General features: G+C 43.7%; 1 pseudogene; it reads right to left on the bottom strand.

The window, feature by feature from the left end:
• Positions 1 to 2,727: 2,727 nt before the first annotated feature.
• Positions 2,728 to 13,627, bottom strand: part of LOC102418230 — a 15,011-nt pseudogene continuing 4,111 nt past the window's right edge.

Here is a 13,627-nt window from a genome sequence, read left to right as displayed (position 1 = left end):
TATTTGTTTCCCCCCATTGACCGCAGCACCCACCTGCATCCCCCTTCTACCTTCACCACTGCATTTTCTGGGTCCATGGGCTATGCAAACATGCATACAAGTCCCCAGTTCATCACACCCACACCCACACCCACACCCACACCCCCACCTTCCCTCTGAAATTTGTCAATCTGTTCCATGCTTCTATATCTTTAAGTGTCCTTTGCTCATCAGTTTATTTTGTTCATTAGATTCCACATATGAGTGAGATTATGTAATACTTGTCTTTCTCCGGCTTATTTCGCTTAGCATAATACTCTCCAGGTCTATCCATGCTTTGCAAATGGTAAGAGTTCTTTCTTTTTTTACAGCCGCATACTATTTCATTGTGTAAATATACCACTGCTGTTTGATCCACTCATCTGCTCATGGGGACTTGGGCTGTTTTCCAAATCTTAGCTACTTTAATTTGTGCTCCTTTGAACATAGGGGCACATATATTCTTTCTGACTGGTGTTTCTGGTTTCTTAGGATATATGCCTAGAAGTGGGATCACTAGGTCAAATGAAAGTTCTATCTCTTTATTTTTTGAGGAAACTCTTTAGAGTTTTTCAGAGTGGCTGTACCAGTCTGCATTCCCAGCAGCACCCTAGTCTTATTTTCAAAGATTCCACCATGGTAAGACATATTGCATATTTTTCCCTTGACGAGTTTATCTTGAAGCATCATGAACTAGCTTGATCTGATGGATTTTGTGGAGAAACTTAAAAAGGGGTCTGTGAAAAAGGACGTTGTGGTGAGTTATGCTGTGCACACAAGCTTAAGGAACAGATGTGTACAGTCAGCCCAATGTGGCCTGGGTTGCCTCTGTTGTTCTTCCCCTGGTTAGTGCTTTTCTCACTAACCCTCTTGTTACTGTGAGGAGACAGTGCTGAGTTGCTAACCCAGTCTTCTACAGGGTGTGGCAATAGTAGGTTTACAGTTGTGTGTGTGGAAAATAGTACAATCATGTATAAATAACCATACAACCATAAAGTCTGTGTTTCCCATACTCACAACTGTAAACCTACTTTACCCCATGCTATCAATGGATTAAGCTGGCTTGGGGGAGGAAGCCTATGGACCTAGTAGTTACTCTTGATGGTAAGCTTTTAGGGTGCCTGTATCAATCTACCTTGCGCTTTTCACTTCCATTGTGTATGAAGTATGTGATCCAAGAGGCCGAGAGGCCACAAGAAGATCGCTCCTATAGATGGAATCTCCAAAGACACGTGTTTCATTTATAGGCCAACATTTCCTCTTATGAGATGAGTTTTTTCAAAGATGGTGCATTCTTACCTGAGAAGAAATGGTGAGAAGTGTTGCAGTGTAGAGATATGGCTTAAAATTATACATTTTTTTCAAGTCTTTCCCTCTTGGAATCCTGCATTGCATTGCCAAATTCCTGATACTATTATGTAATATGAGACTAACACTATGAGCTAAATATCTGCAATCCAGACCAGTCTCTGCTTTTTCTGTGTCCCCATGGAAATCCGTAGCTACTGCAGTTAGGAGACTTGTCACCTGCGACCCAGTGTGCCTATTGCTCTTGCCAGTGGGCGTGGATGCTTCCCAGGATTTTTCTCTTGGGCTTTGCTCAGTTGATGGTGGTGTTTAGACAAGGCGGCATGTGCAGCCTGGGATCATGCAGGGGCCCTAGCTTGCCCTTCAAGTTAATGTTTAGGCTTCACCTGATGTTGGATCTCATGCACCAGTAACCTCTGGATGCTGTGTTCTGAAGGCCAGGTTGGCGACCTATGGCCACTGAAGCCTTCAGAGATAGGCCTCCAATAGAGGCTTTACTCTACTGCATGCAGTGTGAACTCATCCCATTACTGAACTTCTCGGGTAAAGTGACACAGGGATACTGGCCTTGCATGTTGTGAAGGTTAACTGAAGTAGTGTATTCATGGGCCTGGGGATAGGTGTGGAGTCAATGATAATTTATTTCCCATGTCCTGTCCTGGATGGGCCTCCTACTGCAGACAATCTCTTCTGTAGACCCCTGTTATCATCTGCCCCAGGATAACTGTAAGCCCTTGCCACTCATCTGGTAGATTCCCCTAATTTGTTCTCACTTTCCCCACTACATTCATATATGCGTAAGGCAACCCAATCCCATAGGAAATGTGTCCTGAATCTGTTTTCTGAAATACTTATCTAGTGGTCAAGAGACATAAGGTCCACCTCCCAAGAAACTTTTTACATTTCTCCTAGTCAACATAGACTCAGCTTCTGCCCTCTCAAGTCTATTCAAATTTTCCTCTTTTAACACTAATCTCAGATCCTGCTTCTTTCTTCTGCCATACACCCAGCTCTTGCTTCTCTTTATAAATCCATAACCTCTCCCCGTTTTTGGCCTTTCTGTCCATGGCCCAAGTTCCTTTCTTCCCACAGTGCTTACCCCTTGACCCTCATTCACCGATCCAACTTCCAATTCTTTCCTTATCATGCAGCTTTTGATCCTAATACCCACCAAAGAAAGAGCACAGTTAACAGCATCTCAAAACTCAAAATACTTCTTTATAATTGAATGATAATTTACAATATTTATTCAGTTTTTTTAAGTTACAGAATATACCCAGATTGAGACATTCAGACATTCCTATCTATCTATCTATCTATCTATCTATCTATCTATTTATAATCTATCTATCTATCGAAAAACAGCAGGTACCCAAATGGCACCAGCACTCCCAGCATCTCCTACATCACATAGCCATAGTACAGAGAAATGTCCATTTCTTTTTCCCTGTCAATGAAATGCTGCCTTGTCCCCAATTTGGCAGCATTCTCACGCTCTAGTTGAGCCTTCCTCTTCATGGCCTCTCGATCTGGCCTCTGCTCCTTTGTGATAGGTGTTGACATGACTGGCCCCAGAACCTCAGATTTCCTCCATGGAATTGGTTGGAGGGCGAAATCCTGGAGTAGAGAGTGGTTGTGAGGCTTGAGCGGGGTCTGGGGCTGGCTCACAGCCGAGTGAACAGGCTCCCGCTGGAAAGAAGCACAAGATGATGTTTTGTAGGGCCCAGGCCTAGAAGCAGGAGGCTGCGGGACACTAGGGCAGTCGCGGTTTGTCAAGCCTGGTCCAGCTGAGTTGGACGATATTGGCTGAGCTGATTTGACAGGCCCTGTCAAAGATACAGGAGTTGGCAGGGATGCAGTGACTGCAGCAGGCTTGGCAGGGTTGGTCACAGCAGGCCGACGTGATGCCAGAGACTGTGGCCTGCGAGGAACAGGTCGAACTTGAGTCTTCTCCATGGTTGGAAAAACCAATGGCACCAACTTGACCTTCCCGGGAGAAGGCAGCTTGTCCTGGGATGGAGGTGGAGACCCTTTGTCAGCACTTCCATGTGTTTTTTTGGATTTGACTTGAGTTTTCACAGGACCTTTGCCCTCACGGGGCATAACCAGCCATGGTTTGGTAGCTAGGCGTGGCTGGGGGCCTTTAGGGTTGCTTGAGTTTCCCAGGGCCCGCGAGGAAAACAGGTCAGCTTTCTCATCCCTCTTCTTGCCCAGCGCATGGAAAACCTGCACAGACTCCAGCATGTGCACACCGAGGCCGCTGCGAGGCTTTTTGATGGCCTCTTGTGGCAGCTCAGGATGACTTTTCTTCCTCTTCATCTTGGGAATGGCTGGCTTCTCCTCTGCCTTGACTTTGTTCCCGGACTGCTTCCTCTCCTCAGCTCTCTTGGAGTAGTTTTCTTTGTTTGTTTTGGTGTTTTCGTGCCCATGGCTCTTAGTATTGCTGGTCCTGCTGGCTGCAGCTTTCTGAGGTTTGCTGTTGGAATGCTTGGCCATGTTCGAAGGAGCCCTGCCACCAGCTGCAGCATTGCAAGGAACCACTTCTTCCACAAACACACAGTCTGGGCTCTCGGGCTTGATCTTGGTCTTGGGAGCATCACTCATAGGCTCAGAGGCTTTATGTTTGATCTTGCGGCCTTGATCAGAGCGAGTCTTTCTGACACTTGACTTTTTCTGCACTTCGTGCAACTTGAGGCCCCTGGTGTCTTTGGTTTTGATCACCTTGGGTCCTTGGGGCTGATCAAGGTCATCCAAGGAACTTAAGACCTGTGGCAGGTGAATACCCTTCACCAGTGTGTCGATGTCTGCAAAACTGTCATTAGATTCAGTCCCATTTTCAAGTGTCCCTTGGTCCTTAAGACTCAGGCTATTCTTTCCCCAACCAGACTTGTCACAACCAGGCTGCTCCTCTTGGCCAAGGGGACCAATGCAGGCCAGCACCTGTGGAATGTCAGGCACTTCTAAAGGGAGCAGTGGAGAAGCTTCGTTTTCTGTTGGGATCTGGTACCCATTCCCGTGCTTGGAAAGCTTGGTTTTAATATTCTCCACATTCTTATTCTCTTTCTGTTCCTGGCTTGGAGCTGGCGGCAGTGCCAGGAGGTTAATAGGATTCTGGACTATGGGTGCCATTGAAATGTCCCCACTCTGAGGTGGTGGATAACTCTCAAGTACTTGGGTATGTCTGTTACTGCAGGCCTCGGGGAATTCTGGAGCAGGTCGTAAATAAAATATTTTGCCTGGAAGTTGCAATGCCAAGGAAGTCTCCATCCCCAGGGAAGTCTCCATCACTACAATGGAATCAAGGGAAAGTCGGTCAGTCCCTGGATTTGCTTTGCATTTCACAGGGTTGTTATAAGTCACATAAAAAAAATGATTTTTTAAAAATGTTTCCCATTCTCATATTGAACCCTTGTAATTGTCTCTACTTTCCCGAGTGAATAAAAACACTTCACACCAAGGACTAAGACAGGGAATGGAGCTCTTCCTGATGAAGCCTATAAGCAAGGGGAGATAATAGCCTGTTTGCTTTGGACAAGATGTTGGAACACATGATCCTCAATCCAGGTGTCAACTAAGGAAGTGATGGAAAGTTAAACGGGCACTGTCACAATAATGTCCTGAAAGGCCTTAGAAGGAGACTAAAACAATCAATCAAGGGAGTTTACTGCAGTATTGTAGTACAGGAGGACTCATCAGGTAGGACAGTGGAAAGTGTGGTGTCCCTTGGTATGCTCTTGGAGTTCTCCTCCATGTAGCATCCATGGCTGTTAGTTTCCCACCTTCCCACCTCTGTCAGGTGTCCTCATAAGGAGTCTGACAATGGAGGGCATTGACTGAGGGTGGTAGGGGTTAAAGTCACAGGACTTACATTCCACCTGTCTGAGGACTCACCACTTCCCAGCAGCAGATTGACCCCAGTTTTGAATGCTGACCTTATTCCCCTTCCTTGTTTCTGTTTGTACTCACCTTCAAAACCTGTCTTAGTGATGGGTTGAGGAGGCACAGAGTAGCAGATTCCAGAAGTGGAGGCTGGTGGTATCATGTTTGTGGACTGAGTCTCCTTTAGCACCATGACCATCCCTGGGTCAGGGGCAGAGGCCCTGCTCTCTGTGTAAGACACAGAGCCATAGAACTGCAGGTAGGGACCACCCTCTCCAGAGAGCAGAGGGTCCATTGTGCCTTGATTGCAGTAACACACATGATTTGCCACCTTGTAGGGATGTGACAGGCCCTGTCCCTGAATTGGTGCCCCCTGAACAAGGTTGACAGAAAGTGATGGATACTGAGGGGCCATCTTATAGGCATCTGAGGTTTTCTCACACTGGGACGCCAGAGACATAGAGGAGACAGTTGTGTCCTGGTCAATGACAGTCACAGTGAATTTTCTGAGTGATGATGACTTCTTTTCAGTGTCTCCTGTAAGAGCCCACTCAAAAACTTTAGGATTGGAAGCAGCTGGAATGGAGATTGGGCTCTGGCCAGGAACTCCAGACAACATGGTTGTGCTAGAATGTTGGTAAAAGTAGGCACCACCCATGAGAGGTTGGAAAGTGGTGCCAGAGGCTGATGGCAGGAGCCATGGTGAACTGTTGGCTGGAGCAGAGACACTGTAGAAATTGCAGACACTTCCTGCATTGCTCTCCACAGGAAGAGAGCGTTGCAGGGAGGTTGAAATTCCAAGGAAAGGTGGATTTTTGGAATTCTCTGTAGGGAACAAGAGAGTGATGAAAAAAGTCAAAGAGATTGATAAGCAACATGTGTGAAAATCATCATTATTTTCAGATTGTTGCTTTCAGCCCTAGCTGTTTAGGTTCAGTGGATAGAGCTTTGGCTTGCGAGTCTGGGTTCAATTCCAGTCAAGGGCGCAAACCCAGTTTGGGGGCTCAATTCCCCAGTAAGGGGCCTGCAGAAGGCGGCCAATCAATGATTCTCTCTCATCGTTGATGTGTCCATCTCTCTCTCTCCCTCCCCCTTCCTCTCTGAAATCAATAAAAAATATATATCATGTACTGGTGTGGTCCCTCAGCCTGCCTGTGCCCTCTCACAATCTGGGACCCCTGGGGGGATATGGGACTGCTGGTTTTGGCCCGAGGGATGTAGTATTTCTGGAAGCAGCAGGTGGACGGGGGAGGAGCCTTAATCAGGGCCTGCAGCTGAGAAGCTCCAGCTTCTTAGTGGTAGCACTGCTGCAGAGGTGGGAGAGGCTCCTTTCGCTGCAGCTGCTATCTCCAGTCATGATCCCAGGTGTCTGGTGACCATCGGTCAGCTGAGCGGTGCTCTCACTGTGGGAGCACACTGACCATCAGGGTGGTAGCTCCTGCGTTGAGCGTTTGTCCCTGGTGTCAGTGTGTGTCATAGCTGCGGTTCAACTGGTCAAATGGTCATTCAGTCGCTTAAGCTTTTATATATAATATAAAATCTTGAGTAAAAAAGTACACAAGACCCAAGTGGTGTGCTTCATACATTGTTCTCTAGGCTAGAAGCAACCACTCCCTGACCTATCTCGCCCTTGAACCTTCAGTAGTATTGATTTGTATGCTCTTTGCTAGAATTAAAGCATTTTAGAAGCAGGAGTCCTTTGAGAATCCCTGTTCTAACATTCTCATTTCATGACTGAAGAAACTATGGCTCCGTTCTCTCCCTATGTTAATGTTAGTACCTGCTTCCATAACCTAAGCATCCCGACTTCCTTGCCAGAGCTCTGCACATTACACTGCCAACATCTAGGAATAATAGAACTTCTGATGCAGATGTTCGTTTGTCCAGGAGAAGACAGTACATCTGTGGTCATGACAATCTTCAGCGTCTCATTTTGCCTGTGCCCTTCACATGCTCTTCCTATAGTTCTCATAGAAGCTCAATGCAGTTGGTAAACTTAAAGGGTCTTTCTTACTGTCTTCATGCCTGATTTCTGATCCTACCTCAGAATGACTATCTGAGAGTGAGTTTCTCAAGAAGTGAGGAACGTAGCAAACATCAGACCCTAATAAATTTACTACAAAATGAAGTTTTGTTTCATACATGCCGTATCATAAAAGTACATATTGCCTATTCTATTTTAGTGAATACTGTTAACCAGAAACAACCCACAATAGGTGACTTTGAGTAAGTTCTTAGCGAGTACGTATGGACAGAGGAGATATATCAGTAAAAATTGCATAACAAGCAGCACACTGCAATCACTGTTGATGTATATGTGCCTCCTATATATGCTGACCAATATTTCAGTAAATACTAGTTTAAAGCGGAGAACAAAGTAAATGTAAAGGAATTCCATTATTGTATTCATTCATGTTTCTCTGACTATTCCGCAGTAAGTAATAAATACTTAGTGTATTAGATATATATATTTCAATTAATATAACCTTATAACAAAGAGAAAAGAACAGTTGAAATGTATCATGAAGGTTTTTATATTTATCTTAAAACCTAGATTATCATCATCTTCAACATCCAGCAAAGGGGTCGTACCCAAAGTCTTAAAACCATCATCAATAGGTTTCAATTAAAAAACACACACATTAATGTAGGAATCCCCAAGAGAATCAAAAATAATTATTTTTGAGAAATGTGAAATTAGAGATGCGGGATTTGATGCTCTCTTTTTTTCCTTAAGTAGCTATGACCTGAAGTGAGGCAATGGCTGTGTATCAGTGTGCTCTCTGCGTTAGGAAGAAGATAACTTTGAAGATGAAGAGCATCTTTGAATTTGAACATACTAATCACACAAAGGGTGTATTCTTTTTGATTCCATTTAGGACACATCTTTCTTTTCAAGTCTTAATTTTTTTTACTAGACAAAACATTGTCATAGTTTAAAAATCAGAATGAATTGAAACACTGAAAATTCTGTGATTTCCAATGCCCGAAATCAATGGTCGGTAAACTCATTAGTCAGCAGATCCAAATATCAACAGTACCACGATTGAAATTTCTTTTGAGAGCCAAATTTTTTAAACTTAAACTGTAAAGGTAGGTACAGTGTTATTAACTTAATTAGGGTACTCCTAAGGCTTACGAAGAGCCACACTCAAGGGGCCAAAGAGCCACATGTGGCTCGCGAGCAGCAGTTTGCCGACCACGGCCCTAGATAATCAGGTTTCTTATTTTCTTGTATATAAGAAACATCATTACTGAAATGCATTTTTAAATGTTAATATTGCAAACTGTCACATGTCATCTGTGTTCAGAGAGGCAACAAAAAAACGGGCAACTGAATAGGATTGTTTTGATATACTGCTATGGATAGTGGGACCCTACTCCAGCCTTACTTTCTTTCCTATTCTATCAATGTAAGCATTTGCTGAGAGCCACATTACTTTGCCCTAGTCCGAGCTGATTTCACCCTCTGCTCTTTCTGCTTACATTTATATTCTTTGGTTCCCTCCAATATTCCATTCCAAACTGCTTTTTGTTCTCATGAGCTCTTTCATGTTCTCCTTGTTCATTTTCATACTTCCCCCTCCTTCCTGCTTGTGTTTTTCCCTCCCTCTTGGTTGCTGTTGGCCTGTGCTGATGAAAGCAGTTCTAGTTTTTTTACATTGAAATACTTGCCTTCCTATAGCCCAGTACTCCCCATCCTCTTTCGCTATTTTCTCTGTTATCCTACTTTGGATAGAAAACTCCAAACCACATGAATATTACTTTTGGAACAGCACTCAATTTAAAATACTAAAGTTGAAACCTTGGTGGTTGGAGACCATTACACATAACACATCATATATATCTATATCTATATCTATATCTATATCTATATCTATATCTATATCTATATCTATATCTATTTCTATATCTATACATGTATTGCTTGTTTTCTACATGACTTAGGTTTTCTTTCTATTGCTGTTGAAACACTCTCAAGAAGTCTTGATTTCATTGTCAACTGGAGTGTTCTTTAAAACTCCATATTAGAAAAGGAAGGGATTAGAGTCCACAACCATCTAACATCCGAATGTAGCAGATGAGGAGAAAACATATTTTGTGAGAGATCCAATGACTTGTCCAAAGTCACATTGCTAGTAGATGTCAAAATGTAAACTGAAATTAGGTCTGCAGACTTCTATATCATATTTCCCCAAATTACTCTATGCTCTTTTGACACTATTGCTAAATTGAGGTATAAATAACAATCCAATGAAAAACTTCAAAAAGGTTCTTTCCTTACCTGACATGCTCAGAGAAGAAGAGCAGATAACAACTGTAGATGCAAGGAATGACGATTTCTCAGTGGCTGAAGCCAAAGAGCACATGTGTCCAGTATGAAAGTCACTGGTCATACTGGCCACTGGTCACTGGTCACCAGTTACTGGTCACTGGTCAGTTGCGATGATCCAAATTTATTTACAGACAACTCCATGGGCACCCCAAGATTCTACCAGGTGGTGGTAGGTTTGGTGGGAGAATGATGTCACAAAGCAGGCAGTTTAAAGGGATGAGAGAGCCAATCGGGAGGTCAGGTTCCCAAGAAGACAGGATTGGATAGCGGGAGCTGTAGGGGAGCTAAACCAACACCTGAATGGCTGAGCTCTCAGGACACATGGGCTAGATGACAACACAGCTGTGATAGTCGCACTTTCCCCGGGCTCTTATGTTAGGGAAGTAATCTCAGCCTGTTACAGACGTTCATGAATATAATGAACTACTAGTTACTTATATTCTCCATATTGTATTGTATAACATGTTTATCATTATATATTTTGCTAATATCCTTAGAGAGAATGGAAAGGGGCATCTAGGTTGCACACTTACAGTTGTTCTGAAACCATACCAGTCCATTTCATTAGTGAATTTACTGTGGCTTTTGAGGAGAAAAGGAAGGGATTAAGGAGCTCATTCTGTCAGTTGGTTGAACAGTAAAATGAAGTTTCTTGAGTGTATTTTGTGCAGAATGATGTGGTCCAAGGCTCTTCCCTTGTAGTTTCTTCTCCTTGAATCCTACCTTCCCTGGGCTGGGCTGGGCCAGGCTAGGTTGACTTGCATCTCCTACCACTCCCATTTTTTCTCCTTCTTCATTGTAGCCGTTGATTGTAGACAAGCTGTGATCTTGCATTCTGACACTCATGGATGTTACTTCCTGTCCACTTCCGGCAGCAAGGTCTTCTTTGTAGTGTCTGATGCTTCCCCCAATGGACTCTGTCCATTACAAGCAACGACCACAGAGCTAGGTGTCCGTTGACTGCAAACCTTTCCTCTTCCAGCCGTTGGTTGCACTTCTTCTGCCCATAATTTGCTCCCTCAGGTTCCTTGGGCCATGTAGGCATCCTGCCCTCCTGCCCTATCATATGTGAGAGGCCTTCACGATGTTTTCCCTTTTCCTTCTCTCATAAAGTGTATCCGGTGTGGCAGTTACTGAAGTCTCCTCCCCCTTTGCAAACAGCCGCTGTAGAACTTTGGGCCTCTAGGATTCTCTGTCTGCCATGCTTGGGTGCAAGGCCAGGCAAAAGGGACGAGGAGACTAGTTAGAGAAAGGCAAGGACATTCTTGGAGACTAGGGGACAGGCAAAGTGTAATTGTACAGGACAGAAGACATTCATGTGGATATTTTAGGTTCTGTGAAAAATACGTTGACACATTTTGGTCTCATTTTGTATTAAGAGAACAGACAATTTACATGTATACACAACTTATCTAGTGCAGCAAATGCAAGAATTTTGCTCACAAGAGATTATAATCTGAAATACATTTTCATTTTCTTTCATGTCATATTAGCTCAATTATATAAATCACTGTTGTGTTTGCAGAACAGAGATTGTCTTTGTGCGGTGTGTCAATGCTCTGGTTTTGTTCATTTGTTTTTTTCCTAGTCGTACTTTTTATTTATTTATTCATATGTATTATTGTATTAGAGATGTCCCTTTTATTTTCTATTTTGTTTTCCCCCCCATTGAACCCCTCCACCCACCCCACCCCTGCCATCCCCCCTTCTACCTTCACCACTCCATTTTCTGAGTCCCTGGGCTATGCAGCATGCATACAAGTCCCCAGTTCATCACACCCACACCCACACCCACACCCACACCCGCACCTTCCCTCTGAAATTTGTCAATCTGTTCCATGCTTCTATATCTTTAAGTGTCCTTTGCTCATCAGTTTATTTTGTTCATTAAATTCCACATATGAGTGAGATTATGTAATACTTGTCTTTCTCTGGCTTATTTCGCTTAGCATAATACTCTCCAGGTCTATCCATGCTTTGCAAATGGTAAGAGTTCTTTCTTTTTTTACAGCCGCATACTATTTCATTGTGTAAATATACCACTGCTGTTTGATCCACTCATCTGCTCATGGGGACTTGGGCTGTTTTCCAAATCTTAGCTACTTTAATTTGTGCTGCTTTGAACATAGGGGCGCATATATTCTTTCTGACTGGTGTTTCTGGTTTCTTAGGATATATTCCTAGAAGTGGGATCACTAGGTCAAATGAAAGTGCTATCTCTTTATTTTTTGAGGAAACTCTTTAGAGTTTTTCAGAGTGGCTGTACCAGTCTGCATTCCCAGCAGCACCCTAGTCTTATTTTCAAAGATTCCACCATGGTAAGACATATTGCATATTTTTCCCTTGACGAGTTTATCTTGAAGCATCATGAACTAGCTTGATCTGATGGATTTTGTGGAGAAACTTAAAAAGGGGTCTGTGAAAAAGGACGTTGTGGTGAGTTATGCTGTGCACACAAGCTTAAGGAACAGATGTGTACAGTCAGCCCAATGTGGCCTGGGTTGCCTCTGTTGTTCTTCCCCTGGTTAGTGCTTTTCTCACTAACCCTCTTGTTACTGTGAGGAGACAGTGCTGAGTTGCTAACCCAGTCTTCTACAGGGTGTGGCAATAGTAGGTTTACAGTTGTGTGTGTGGAAAATAGTACAATCATGTATAAATAACCATACAACCATAAAGTCTGTGTTTCCCATACTCACAACTGTAAACCTACTTTACCCCATGCTCTCAATGGATTAAGCTGGCTTGGGGGAGGAAGCCTATGGACCTAGTAGTTACTCTTCATGGTAAGCTTTTAGGGTGCCTGTATCAATCTACCTTGCGCTTTTGACTCCCATTGTGTATGAAGTATGTGATCCAAGAGGCCGAGAGGCCACAAGAAGATCGCTCCTAAAGATGAAATCTCCAAAGACACGTGTTTCATTTATAGGCCAACATTTCCTCTTATGAGATGAGTTTTTTCAAAGATGGTGCATTCTTACCTGAGAAGAAATGGTGAGAAGTGTTGCAGTGTAGAGATATGGCTTAAAATTATACATTTTTTCAAGTCTTTCCCTCTTGGAATCCTGCATTGCATTGCCAAATTCCTAATACTATTATGTAATATGAGACTAACACTATGAGCTAAATATCTGCAATCCAGACCAGTCTCTGCTTTTTCTGTGTCCCCATGGGAATCCGTAGCTACTGCACTTAGGGGGCTCGTCACCTGCGATCCAGTGTGCCTATTGCTCTTGCCAGTAGGCGTGGATGCTTCCCAGGATTTTTCTCTTGGGCTTTGCTCAGTTGATGGTGGTGTTTAGACAAGGCGGCATGTGCAGCCTGGGATCATGCAGAGGCCCTAGCTTGACCTTCAAGTTAATGTTTAGGATTCACCTGATGTTGGATCTCATGCACCAGTAACCTCTGGATGCTGTGTTCTGAAAGCCAGGTTGGCGACCTATGGCCACTGAAGTCTTCAGAGATAGGCCTCCAATAGAGGCTTTACTCTACTGCATGCAGTGTGAACTCATCCCATTACTGAACCTCTCGGGTAAAGTGACACAGGGATACTGGCCTTGCATGTTGTGAAGGTTAACTGAAGTAGTGTATTCATGGGCCTGGGGATAGGTGTGGGGTCAATGATAATTTATTTCCCATGTCCTGTCCTGGATGGGCCTCCTACTGCAGACAATCTCTTCTGTAGACCCCTGTTATCATCTGCCCCAGGATAACTGTAAGCCTTTGCCACTCACCTGGTAGATTCCCCTAATTTGTTCTCACTTTCCCCACTACATTCATATATGTGTAAGGCTACCCAATCCCAAATGAAATGTGTCCTGAATCTTTTTTCTGAAATACTTATCTAGTGGTCAAGAGACATAAGGCCCACTTCCCAAGAAACTTTTTACATTTCTCCTAGTCAACATAGACTCAGCTTCTGCCCTCTCAATCCTATTCAAGTTTTCCTCTTTTAACACTAATCTCAGATCCTGCTTCTTCTTCTGCAATACACCCAGCTTCTGCTTCTCCTTATAAGACTTACCTCGCACCGATTTGAGCCTAATGCATAATGGACCAGTGTTCTGTGCTCTGTATTTGTTTACTATT

This window comes from Myotis lucifugus, unplaced genomic scaffold (assembly GCF_000147115.1).
Source record: "Myotis lucifugus unplaced genomic scaffold, Myoluc2.0 scaffold_1187, whole genome shotgun sequence".
NCBI lineage: Eukaryota > Metazoa > Chordata > Mammalia > Chiroptera > Vespertilionidae > Myotis > Myotis lucifugus.
The sequence above is the reverse complement of the archived record's forward strand: the minus strand, read 5'-3'. Positions and strand labels throughout refer to the sequence as shown.